General features: G+C 30.8%; 1 protein-coding gene across 2 annotated transcripts in view; it reads left to right on the top strand.

The window, feature by feature from the left end:
* The window catches only part of LOC112592317 (histone acetyltransferase KAT7), a 93,300-nt gene extending 80,530 nt beyond the window's left edge, over positions 1–12,770 (top strand). For both annotated transcript variants that reach the window (XM_025336335.1, XM_025336336.1), the window contains exon 12: positions 11,719–12,770. The gene's annotated coding sequence lies outside the window, so the exon portion shown is untranslated. The remainder of the gene's footprint in view (positions 1–11,718) is intronic.
* The last annotated feature ends 1,064 nt before the right edge of the window (positions 12,771–13,834 follow it).

The following is a 13,834-nucleotide window of genomic DNA, read 5'->3' as shown; positions in this document are numbered from 1 at the left end:
GCGTTACTGTATATTGCACGTCATGTTTTATACGAGCTGTGTACTATAATGTTGTGTCGCACACGGCCAACAGTGTCGGAATCGACTGCTGCGGTATATTAATACCATCTACGCGGAAATGCGCATCAACTTCCGTGCCACTCTACGCGCATATAATAATAATAATAATAATATGTGCATGCATAATTGTGTACGAACTGCATCACTATTCACTGCGCGATCCCTCGAGGTTGGTCGGGAAGTTTGCCGCTGCATAATATTATACCGTGCGGGCGGTCGGGCGTTTTCGCGTTCGCGTTTTGACACTTGAGATTATAATTGCCGCGCGTGAATTGTGACGCGCGCACAGGTCGTGTTATTATTATTTTCAAATTACACGCCGCGCAACTCGAGTGCACTCGGTGGAGGTAGAGGACGGCACTACTCGCGTTACCGCAGCGGTTGCCTTTTGATTTTCGAGTCACACATGTCGCGCGTTTCGGGACATCGGTCGAAGAGGGACATCGAACCGAAAAAAGAGACGCAAAATTTATATATGTATTTAAAAAAAAAAAAAAAAAAAGAAAAGAAACTGTCAGAACGAGCTCGCGTTCCTGTTGTAGGTTCAATCCACCCACTCGCTTTATCGGGGCGGATCACGGCGGTTACTAGCCGTGTTAACGGACACGCGCGTGGTACCTACGTAGTATTTGATTCCGAACGATGCGAGGACGATAATGGTTTTACGGCGCAGTCTTGAAAAGAAAATCGTTTTTTTTTTTTTTTTTTTCTTTCATTTTTATGATTTTTCGCCGTTGACATTCCTTTTGGGTAGAACGATTGCTCGCGAACGTCTCGTAATATAATATGTCTTTGAATAGGTTGGAAGTCGAATCTAAATGGTACCTGTTTTGAAAACATATTTTTTCGATAAACTTGATAGGTATAGGTACTAGTAATTTCCTTGATCATTTGAGGAAAAACAACCACCGACGGTTGATGGTCGAGATCAAAAACAAGATTCGTTCTCGTATCGAAATCAAAAAAAACATCGAATTCACGACAAATACACACAATCACGCCGTTATATTATTACATTAGGAGGAGTACATTTACTGTACATTTATTTACTTAACAAGTAAATGTGTTTACATTTACACGTTTCTCTTTGTAAGTAAATTAAATCTGATACTATTTATTTGAACGTCAAACGTAACGTATAATAATTATGTACTGGAGAACTTACGAAGTATATAAAACGAAACATAACCTTACCTATAAGATATATCCGCTTATATAATATGTATACCGTTGATACCATTTGATGAAAATATTTGAAATAAAAAAAAAAAATGTTTTCGTTGCACTTATCAAAGTTGAAACTGTTCTTGCCCATGACCCCAGATGAAAATAATATATAACATCACTGTTATCTTTGCCTACGTTCATTGGCCGGCGCGATAAGTTAACATAATAAATATTTAACATTATGCACGCCATCCACTTGATGCATGTTTTTTGGTCACAATTTGCAAATGAATTATCGGCGCTTACGGCCGTTCGATGAACTCTATTATACAGAGTTGCGTACAGTTTTAATACAGCAATTGAGTTCACCGTGTATGAAGTATATAATTATTCAATAAATAATATCTATTACTCTTCCGAATCTCGATTTAAATTCGTCGAGATTTTTAAAATAAATCATCGTCTCAACAATTTAAATAACACGGATGATTTAGTTTGAAACAAAAGTTGGTATCGCCGCAGGATACTCTTACGTAGTATAAAATATCCATGTACCAATTAAAAATAAAGATTTTTGAGCGTACTTTATTATTTAAAAAGTCAGAATTTGAATAAATGCATTATTAAAAGATAAAATTGGTGAAAGAAATGAGCATGCTAAATGAATCACCTTGTACCTTTACACTTAAATACATATTTCTAGATTCGGTTACAGGCTGTCTGACAATAAAGTACTTATATATATATATATATATAATTATTAAAACAAATATTATTGTTATGGATAATCTCTGGGGAAAAAAAAAGGAGAATATCATACTAATCACTCTCGGGCGGAGCTGTGTGCGATATATAAATCAAATTATCCGTCGTTTGAATATTTTTTTTTAATCAGCAAACCGCTTTTTGTGTTTTGAGTGTAACCACGCGCGCGTTTTCCGTTCTGTCGTGCGTCTCGTGTTTGGCTGCAAACGACATAAGGAAAAACTTCCGTGTATCCGCCACGACCGCCATAATTAAAACCCCGTAGTTTCCGGCACAGATATTCATAACTGCCAGCGTGTGCACGCGTCCGTTGAACTGTAATATTATTTGTAAACTCTCAGCCGCCGCCGCCGCCGGTCATCTCGAAATGCGCGTTTTAATAACCACGCACGCCTGCCGCGGCCGTTGATGCAGATTGTTGGGCCTGCGACAACGTTTAAAAAATCCTTAAGTCGCTCTCAACCCCGAGACCTGCACCCGTCGGTCGTGCAGAAAATAGTATTAAATAATGTAATAATAACACTGAAACGATCACAAAACGGCGGGGTACCGCACACCACTATGGTTGTTATATTTTACTCAGACATTATACAAGACGTGTCCCTGGCGTTCCGAGTATCGACATTCGGGAGATGAATTGATACACATTGAGACAGAACAGAACGCGTTCAACCGTAAACATCAATAAGCTGTAAAAAATTACAAACCATGGGTATATGTATATCTACGAGAGACACAGTCGTTCTTATTCTTAGCTGCAGATAGAAACACTTTCCATACAAGTTTCTGTGTAACTAACGACCCAAAGATATACACCCTTTGTTTAAGTACTGTTTGGGATTCACCGCAGATTAACATAATACGATCATAAAAGTAGCCCTTATTCGCCCGCAAACCGCAATCCTACTCGAAATGAATTTTCCTAACAATATCAATATTCAATATATCGTCTAGAGTAGGGGTTTTCGACCCGCGATCCACCTAGTATTTATCTGAAGCCCGCGAACACGTTTTTAACGTAACATATTTAAAAAAAAATATATTTTTAATCGTTTAAAACATGTTTATTACAATCATGGCACGCAAAAAAAAAAAAAAATAAATAAATAAATAATTACAGGTGACCCGTTGCCTAAAAAAGTTTGAGATCCTAATCTAGGGAAAGCAATTCATAACAAACACATAAAAATGGATTCTTAAAAACTATATTATAAGTGGTTCAATATCTAGTAAGTAATTAATAATTGCTGCAAAATATTGTATCTAAATCAATACGCTTGGTTGTTTAAATCTAATTTCAATGAATAAAAATAAAAAATAATTTAAACGTGCCAAAAATATTGCAGATAAAAAAATTAAGTGATATAGGTAATATAAATCGTGCACATTAATATATAGTCACCCAAATTCACGAATTTTTCATTGTATCGTATCACTTCCCCCGTTACAAGTCCCTAATAATCTAGCCGGTTGTACGTATATCTGTGTGATGAGCACGTGTGCATGACATTTAAATCTTCTGTACCGCCTTTTTCATAGAATATATTCGTCGGTAACACGCCGGAACAAACGGAATGTAATTATTATATAATGTTAACTCGGGGGCGTTTGCTATGTCAAACATCATTTAGACCGCAAGAGTACGTTTTGCGTACAATCAAAAGTCTCGTTAATCTCGCGTTATTCGCATAATATTGATACAGTCAGGTTAAAAGTATAATAATTAACGCGAATACACGACTCAAGTGTCAATGTTTGCAGGTGAGCGAGCAAGCGTGTAGTATTTTTATTGCGTCGTCGTCGTCGTCGTCGTCGTCGTCGTCGTCGTCGGTAAGACATAATAATAAACTTATACCTACATATACGAGTACAATAACGATTTTTGTCTCGCATTTTCCGTGTATAGTTCGTACACCCGTACACAGCGCCAACAAAAGTCTTGTTATATGTATACAACTACCCCTTAATATTGTTTGTTTGTATGTGTATATATATATATATATATATATATGTATAAGAGAGACATTTATTTGCTTTTTCGACCTATGCTCGCATCTAAGACACGTCTACCGTCGGAACACATTCATTTCGTCGACCGAGTGCAGTCGTGCGTGTACACATTTAAACATTATTATTTATTTATACATTTATACATATAAACGTTTATTAGACTGTAAAATATTAATTTTATATGTATAAATATGTATAATATAAATATACGTTTCCGTGCAACTGATTGCTATACGTCATGTATATTATTATGTACCGTAGCTCCTTTCAATCGTGTCTTTTGATTAAGGGGAGATCCGTCGGGCATTAAACATTTGATTAGCTATCGTCGCCGAAGCAATACCCAAGATGAGGAATATCTGCGATTGATATCGTCGTCGCTGCAGTCGCGTGCACATGCACATATACCTATATATACCTATATATATATATATAGACGGACGGTACTTCTGTGCAATGGTTGTAGGTACACTATTATGTTATAATAGCATTGGTGGTAGTTGCGTGTAGGTCCTATATACGTATAATATATATATATATATATATTATACCCACCCAGACGGTTACGGTTTTTAATACGGATTGTGCGCCATATTATATTCCTTTATTTAAATTATTGTCGGTCCGTTACGGCTCAGTTAGTTAGTCGATCCAAATCCTTTTATAATATATACTATATATATATACGCGCTGCCACTGCCTACGTGAAAATTGATTACACTCGTTTGATGTGCGCATATTTGAGCGAATTTATCAAAAACTGAGAAACGCGTTTACCTGTATTACACGGGATGATTCGCCAAGCATGATTATTCCCGTTTTTTTTTTTTTTCATTTGATAACGAACTTATTCGAATTCTGATAGTTGAAAATTTCAAATATAAATACTTTAAGACAATGTCTAAAAATTATTAAAATATTTTGTATCTTTTGACTTTTGAAACATTCTCTGTAGGTATTGCCGGAACGACTGCAAGACGAACTTCTGTAAATTATTTAGTAGATATTTTTTCATTTAACTTTAATGTATTTAATTTTAAATTTGAACGAGTAGTTTTTCAGTTATCAAAATGTTTACATCTGCAAGGGTAAAATTTCTTAAAAACGGTTCAACAAAAATAGAAAATAAATGTAATATCTGCAGATCTAGTATTGTACTTAGACCATTTTTATAAATAATAAATACCGTTAGATTAATATGAAATACTAAATTTTTCAAATAACCAACTGTTCAAACAAATCTATTTCGATAATTATTTCTACTAAAAAATAAATATTTTTAAATGGATGTATTGAAACTTAAACCAATCATTTTGGTCAGGGAAAGGCGTAATTGTATGTTTCTGAATTTCTGGATATATCGCCTGTAACTAAGTGAGCTCAAACTTATATATATATTTTACAAAATTGAATAATATAGCCAACCAGATGTTATTTGGATTAAGTGCATTATATTTTATTTCGTATAAAATAAATTTATTCATTAGACAGCATACTGTTGTTTTTTTTTTTTAGTTTGACCGTGGTTAAATATTATACGTATAATTACTTTTAACCTATTATTTCTTTTATTTAATTTTATAAACAAAATTATAAATGCTTGTTTTTTATAGGCGCACTACTGTCAGCAAATTAATTAATTAATATTTTAATATTAAACGTTCTCTACTAAATAACTTATTACGTTGGTGGTTTCAATTGAATTGTGATTCTTAATGTAAACATTAAACATATTACCTACTCATATATATATTTGTATGTATGTATGTATGTATGTATGTATGTATGTATGTATGTATTTTTATATATTGTATGTGTTACTCATATTTATTAATGTAAGATGAGGTTTTTTTAATAACGGCTAGTCTCATAAATTAATTGATTGATTTTAATGAAAGTTATATAGCTACATTAATAAAATCCTCGAGACTTTGAGGATATTTTAAGCTTCAACCCCTATACGTTACTCATATGTTAATTTCGTTTTGGTTCACGAAAATTAAATGATTTTTTTTATATATATATGTATGGGTTACAACTGATTACAGAATTAAAATGTGAAAAAGAAATTGTGTATACTAGCCGACGTGCGTTATTATGAGATTAAAAGAAAAAGATTAATTAATTAAATTTTATGTTTTTGTTATCTTAATTTACAACAAAAGGCAATGTATTTATATGTCTGTGGCGTATGGACTCAAAAACAACTCGGCCGATGTTGACGAAAGTTTCAAAGATTGTTCTTAGAGATATCAAGAAAAGCGAGTAGTTTGAATTACATTAAAAATATATATTAAGCATTTTATCTATCTCGGTCTAATTAGTTCACACAGTGAGATATGCCGATGCGACCGTGAACTGAGGTACATTAAACTCGAGGTACACTAATATAGCGACGCGTCTAATGTTTGATCATTTTTCCCGAATTAAGTCGGGTATACAGCTAGTATTATATAATATTTATACGCTGTGATATCATGTACGTGTATTTTGTTTAAAAACAGTTAATATTTGAAAAACTTTGAACTTTACTGTTAGTTTATGGTGTTATTCTTGCAGGAGTTTTATTATTTTTAATTTATAATAAAAATACTATTATATTATTTTAAATATAATCGTAAGTACTCGTTTTGCGTTTCAAATATTTAACAGTGAACATAGATGTTATTAAAAATTAAAACTACTTTGATTAAATTAATACTAAATTTTGGGCGTATAATTTTTTTAATAAAAACTTATGTATGATTTTTGCTCGGGAAATATACAAATAAAAACATATTTTTAAATATCCCGAACCATTTTACATGAGAACAATTTGTTTCTATAATTTCATTATGTGAACCCAATAATATTTCATTTCATTTCAATCTTTTCTCCAGCTTATATATTTCACTATTTCAGTCAACCCTGGTGATTTTTATTACAATATTGAAACATACATAAATATATGTTTTCTTTACCTATAATTTTAAACCAATAAACGTAAAAACGTTAAATACACTGCAGTAGTATTTGAAACCGTATTTGAACTTTTGTATAAACAAAATGATGTAAAGCAAATTTAATTAATTTCAAATAAATATATAATATTTTCGTTGCCCGCCTAAAAGATTTTATGGGTCAGATGTTTTATATTTAAAACTGATCTTCAATGTTAACATATTACCTATTATTAAAGAAAATCTAATTATGTTAAATCTCAAGTAGTTAAACTTCCCCAAAAGAAAATCTTCATTAAATATGAGTCTTGAATAAATAGTATTCCTTTGACCGCCGATGTTTTTAATTTATTAATAATTAATTAATTTGTAAATATTTAATGCATATTTTCATTAAAATTGATATTTAATTCTTTACCTTGTTTAAAAAATTATATGAAGACGAATAAGCCCTTATCGTTTGTAGTTAAATAACTATCATTGAGTAATGTATACAGCCTCAGCTAAAAATCTACCGAGATATTATTATAGATAATTACTCAACATAGGTAGGTAGATATCAATTCATAAATCGTATGAATATTAATGGCAATCACAGTTATTAATTATAATTTGTTTGAACATAATATATTGTAGTATCGGTTTCTGTTGAAGAATAATATGCTACATTGTGAATTTAATAAATGTACATAATGCAATAATAGTTGAGTATAATAGTATACTGCAGGTCAACGTTTGCTATCTATAATCGCTGTCTGGTGTTTAATTATATATTTTGAATATTGAATTTTTCGTTTCGACTCCCGGGTATGACTTTAAATGCTTATTAATCTATTATTATTTTTTATTATTATTATTATTATTGCACGAGTAGCGGTAGGAATTATTTATTTGGAATAAAAATGTTTTTTGTTATCGGTGAACGGTTAAAATTTGGAATAAAAGTAATTAAAAATTTACCCCTTAACACCAAGATAACTCGTCGGGCTTGGTGTTCTGTAGTTGCCCTATTCGTTTTGTCCTCCAGTTGACCCTGTTTCAGTTCAAAGTCTACGAACACACACTGTTGTTTACTCGTATATAATAAAATAATATTTTTTTAATAAAACGGTTAGTTGAACCGTTATTAAAAATAAGAGATTAAAACTCAAAATATATCAAACTAGATATGTAGTGGACTAATATCCTTGTAAATTTACATTTAAAACTAATTTATATTTGTAAATTCAAAATGTTATTATTACAATGACTAACTATTCGTGATTATTGTTGATATACCATATGTATAGATATTTACTTATAAATGCGCGAGTGAGCATAACTTATAGAAATAATTGGTTATTACAAGGTAATATTATATAACTTACGGTTAATGGCGGAGGAACTGGCGCTATTATAATAGCCAAACTAGAACGTTAGATCGACACTTGCACTAAAAGCAAGACGTACGTTTAGGTGTACAGGATTGGCTATAACCATAATATATAATATTGTTTAGGGTTCGTTTACGAATAATATCAACACCAAGTCTACTGGCATTTGCTATAATTATAAAGCTAACGTTGTTGTTCCTGCAAAATTAGTGAATTTTTTTTTTTTTTTCCAATAACAATATTTTTAATTACTGTTCCGGCTACAACTGTAAATATAATTGGCGTTTACAACGCGGGAGTCTAGTAGTTACCCCCTTAAAACATTTTCCTATACATTAGGTGTAGAAAAATCAGTCAAACTGAATCAAAAACTATTTTTTCAAAACTAATTATTTATATATATATGTCCACCAGTTCACGCTGCCTTAACTTTAGCTATAGATCTTTCAATTATTCCGTGTTCTACAGAAAGAGCTTTTTGTATTCTACGTAAAATAACATCTTGGACAAGAAATAATATTGGTGGTTCACCTAGAAATGGTTTAAAATATAGCATGTTAGTATGTTAAATGTCATAAGTCTGAACTAATAGCAGCAATTATAAACGAGTTTAGACTTCTGTCTCATTAAATAGGACTGTTAGTCACTAAAGAGTTTTTTTTTTTTTTTTTAATTTAAATTTTCTATGCGTTAAAAAAAAATTAATTTTGTTAAATTTGTATTGAATACTATATAATGTCATAATATTTTAAGTTTTAATTTGTTAACTATAAATATTTTAACAAGATTATTATTTTGATTTATAATTACAATTTAATGCTTATATTAATGGGACTAAAGCATAGTCAAATAATAAACGAGCCAAAAAAAAACTTAAAATTATTTCAGTTGTTTTTCTGTTAATTTATTATTATAAATACCTATACATTTATCTAAAAAAATTATTACATTAAAAGTATATATATATATATTATGCGCAAAAAAACTCGATCGAACTCCCACTCCCCTAAAAACATTCCTGTGGACGCTCTTAGGTATTTGGTGAGCTATTTATAAATGTATTTATCCGATTCGAGAATTCAACGATAATAACATGTAAATCAAATCTAACTCTGAACATATTAATTACTGAATTGATTGTTGACGAGGTTGTAAAAAAATACCTATGTAACTAATTCAATTACGTTTATGGATTATACATTCGTGTATAAATTAATTTTTATTGTCGTAAAATAAATTACGACATTAATATGCTGTAAATTAAATCGAAATGGACGTTTAAATTTAAATTGTATTTCAAAAGTAAAACGACCAAAAATGACAATCTTGATATACTATATTTCGTACAACATCTACATCGCTTTCATTGGCGGGATCATAGGGATTATCGTACCCACTATTAAATATTAATTTATTATAAATTATTATATTATTACGCATAATATAACCGTGGTTATAAATATCGTATTATAGTGTGATATATGAACATACTTCGTATTCAAATAATTATGAACATTTTGTCATATCATATTAATATCATAGCGGCGATCATGACCAAGCACATACTTTTTATTCTTTAACGTGTATCCGGCCGAAACTGAGGTCATGTCAATCAACACCGTGTCCTTTATTCGAATTATTTAAGAACAGCAAATGGCCAACTTATAAAGTCGTCTCGGTATTTTATTCTATTCGAGATTTTAATTCACATATTATTATATTGGCGTAAGTATATAAGCTAACGTAACGAAGACGTTAGTTTCAGACGGTCGTTTATATAATATTATGTGCATAAATATTCACTACAGCTGTGTGGATAATGGGAAAGAGTTTCGTAACTTGGGACCGTCTCCTTTTGTATAGATAAAAAAAATATATATATATATATTGTCCAAAATTCTGTTAGGATAGGTTTTTTATTTTCAAGAAAGTCGAGGAAAGTTCTTGTTCCGTTTTTATTTAGATGACGTTTAAAAATGATTAGTTTCAAATGTATTTTGTATTTTTATTTATCCGAATCTAATTTAAAACCACTATATATAACCATCTAATGTATATGTGTACTGTACTCAATGCGTACACCATTGGCTATTGATCGAAAACAACATGCTGTGATATTTTATATCCACGAGAAGAATCGTTAAACACTTCAGAAACACACCGTTAGTATTAAAAGCCACCACTTCGTCGATTTTTGACTAATATAAACGTTTAAATAATATAAATAATAATAATAATAATTATTATTATTATTATTATTTTTAATATTATTATTGGTTCGAAAATATGTATCTTTTATTATGTGCTTAGATTTGTATTCAACGTTTATGTTTGACTAGAACGCTGATAAATTTCTTAAATAATGCCAGTTATTTTTAAATTTTTAAATTTTTATTGCATGTCTACAAAATATGTTTTGCTGATTACTCAAAACTAAAATATCGAATTGCAAAATGGTAGGCAGTAAGACTCCTGCAAATACATGATACACGATTGAAACGAAACCGTCTTGCATAATATTTTACAATAGTTAGATATAGTTTACTTATAAACATTTCAATTTTTTCCTTTATCTAAGGTGAGATTTTTTTGTTAAATTTAATTTAATTTTTATGTTTAATTAGTTTGAAAATTACAAACATCGTGTACCTACATCGTACCTACACCAAGGTGACGTTTTTTTTATTATTTTAATTATTATTTAAAAGATACGTAATGTTAGCAGGTATAGCTACAATTTATTGTCTAGTTAACAATGGTGATGCAACTAGGTTTTTTCGTTGAGGGTTGTGCTGGTATTAGAGGAAAAGAGCATTTCGTAGAAATACATTTTCGCGGAGGAAGACATTTTGGATGATGTGTGGTGACTCCTTAGGCTTTCGCGTCTAATGTGTAATACTGCACGTGTACCTATGTTGTAACCTGTTGTATAAACGTTATTTAATCGCAGAATTCGTCATACATGATACCAAGCTTCAATAAACATAATAACCTTAGACATTTTGCTGTACTTACGTGTAATAGATGCTAATAGTATACTTAGAGATATCGCCGTTTTAACTAAAACGTATTCGGTAGAAAAAAAAACAATAAATAATCAAATCAATTATGTCTTGTTTATATTTGAAGACTTTAGTTGAAATCGCTTGTCTATAATCTTTTTTTTTGATTATTTGATTTAAGATAAAAAAAAAAAAAAAATGAATTGAGTTTGCGATTGGTTTATATTTAACAAATACCACACAGAACCTATAACGATTGGAACACTCCCAGAAACTTATTCAACGTTAAAATGTTCGTGTGATGTTATTCGGATGTATAATGTTAATCAACAATATTTTTTTGTATACATTTATATGACAGTGAGTGTGTTAAATTAATATTTTTATTTTTATTTTTTTCAGAAACAACGCTTAAAAAGCTCGCCGTGTTCCAGTATTGTTTCCGGAAGCAGGATGTTTCGGCACGGCAAAACAATCGGTCCGAGCAGGCAATTAAGTTTTCTAGGGGGAAAAATCAATTTTGATTCCTATAATTTAATTATTTTTATTTAACTCAAATATATATATATATATATATATTTATATACAAAGGAATATTCAATGTCTCAATGAATAATCAAGCCGATATCGTCATTATTGGCATCGATCCCAATAAGCGCGTCCCCTCAGCCTCGAGGCTGTTAACGTGCAATAAAATAGCACACGTTTTTCACAATTACAAAATGTGATAATGACCGAGCAAGGATAGCAACGGACGTCGTTCCGACGGGCCGGGACGTGTTTAGAACGACGACGATCGAACCTAAATGAGAGCGCATTTATTTTATAATAATAATAATATACTCCGTACTCGGCGCGACGTTCCCCTTTTCTGTGCTCGCCGTCGAAAAACGCTCCGTATATAATCCCACGTTATGTTTCTCCCTGGTCTCATTAGTCGATATCGGTTTTAGTTTTATTTTATTTTTTTTTTATCTTTTATCGTCCCGATAATAAAAACCTAAGGCATTTTGGTTTTTTTTTTTTCCCCCCGTTTTTAAATCGTAAGTTAACGACGTAATATTACACCGTGCGCCGCCTATTATAAACGTGTCGATTAACATTATTGTACGCCAACTCCTTACCCGTTTCACTCGTACCCACACAATGCTATAATAATAATATAGATAGGGGTCTGGTGCGTCTACCCCCCCCCCTCAAGCTATGTTTTCGCTAAGCCCTTAAAACTCGTACGATTACAGACACACGCTTATATTATGAGGTACCTACTGCATGATATTATTAATGTAACTGCAGTGTCCATATCTATATTTCGACCGTAGTCCCAGTGATTATTATGGGGTTTACCCCCCTCCTTCATATACTCATCACTTCTGTATCCTGTATATATATATAAGTACCCGTGAACGTAGTGTAGAAAAATATCATATTTAAATCGTTTGGTCAAAGCTCAGAAGTGTATATTTTTTTTTTATTATTATTATTTTTTTTTTTATTGTTAATATTATTTGCTAATTACTATTATTGCAATAATCATCTCTCTTATTTTTTGTTCTTGTTATTTACCTACATTCGGAACATTATTGCAATAATTAAACGGGTTTTTTTTTTTTTTTTTATTATCATTTTTATTATTCGAATATGTTTAAGTTTTTTAAGGGTCAAGTGTAATGATAATTAAAACCGACAAAATGTATATAATATTATCATAAGTGTATTTTGTAAGAAATTGTTCACGCTTGTCGAATACTTTGGCGTAAAACGATAAATCGTTCTTCACTGCAAATTGAACATAATTTTATTCCATTTCGTTTTTAAAAATAAAAGCTAACAAACAAAATGTATAGACATTAGTATATAAAAAAAAAAAAATATTCATACAATTATGTTTATTTCACAACATCTACTTGTTTTTTATTATTTTACTTATGTAAATATTTTGTTTGTTAATTTTTACTTGTGTATAACGTATTTTTTTCAAATATTATGACCTGCATTAACAACTGTTACGAATAAATCTATATTTTTTAAAATAAAATCGTGTTTTTTACTATCATCACTCTGCTTTAACAAATAGTGATTAAATAGCATATTTAACCCATCGTTTTAGTTTACGTCACATATAGTTATGTACGTCTCAGCAGTGCTTACATATTAAATTATTATATTAACAATTTATGTAACACAAATTCGTAATAATTGGTGTTTTTGTGTAATTATGTTATAATTAACACTGCCGCCGCTGCCGACGGGAAGAATATTATTGCGACGACAACTCGCCACCTCAGTAAGAAGTTGGGAGGAGGTAAGTACTATATTTAGAAAGTTAAATGTCCAATATTATATTCCGTGTCACATGGCGTGTTATTTCTGTTCAAAAGCATAGCATTTGGACTGCGCAATAAACTGTCGGTCGTCTGATGGGACGCAAAACTCTCGGAAGTCGTCCGGCTACGTTCAAGCGTAAAAGTTGTGATTTTTTTTAAATTTCTACACAACTATTGTTATTTATTAATAC

The sequence above is a fragment of the Melanaphis sacchari genome, unplaced genomic scaffold, assembly GCF_002803265.2.
Source record: "Melanaphis sacchari strain LSU unplaced genomic scaffold, SCAv2.0 Contig168_pilon_pilon, whole genome shotgun sequence".
Lineage (NCBI taxonomy): Eukaryota > Metazoa > Arthropoda > Insecta > Hemiptera > Aphididae > Melanaphis > Melanaphis sacchari.
Note: the sequence above shows the minus strand (reverse complement) of the source record. Positions and strands in the feature narration are given on the sequence as shown.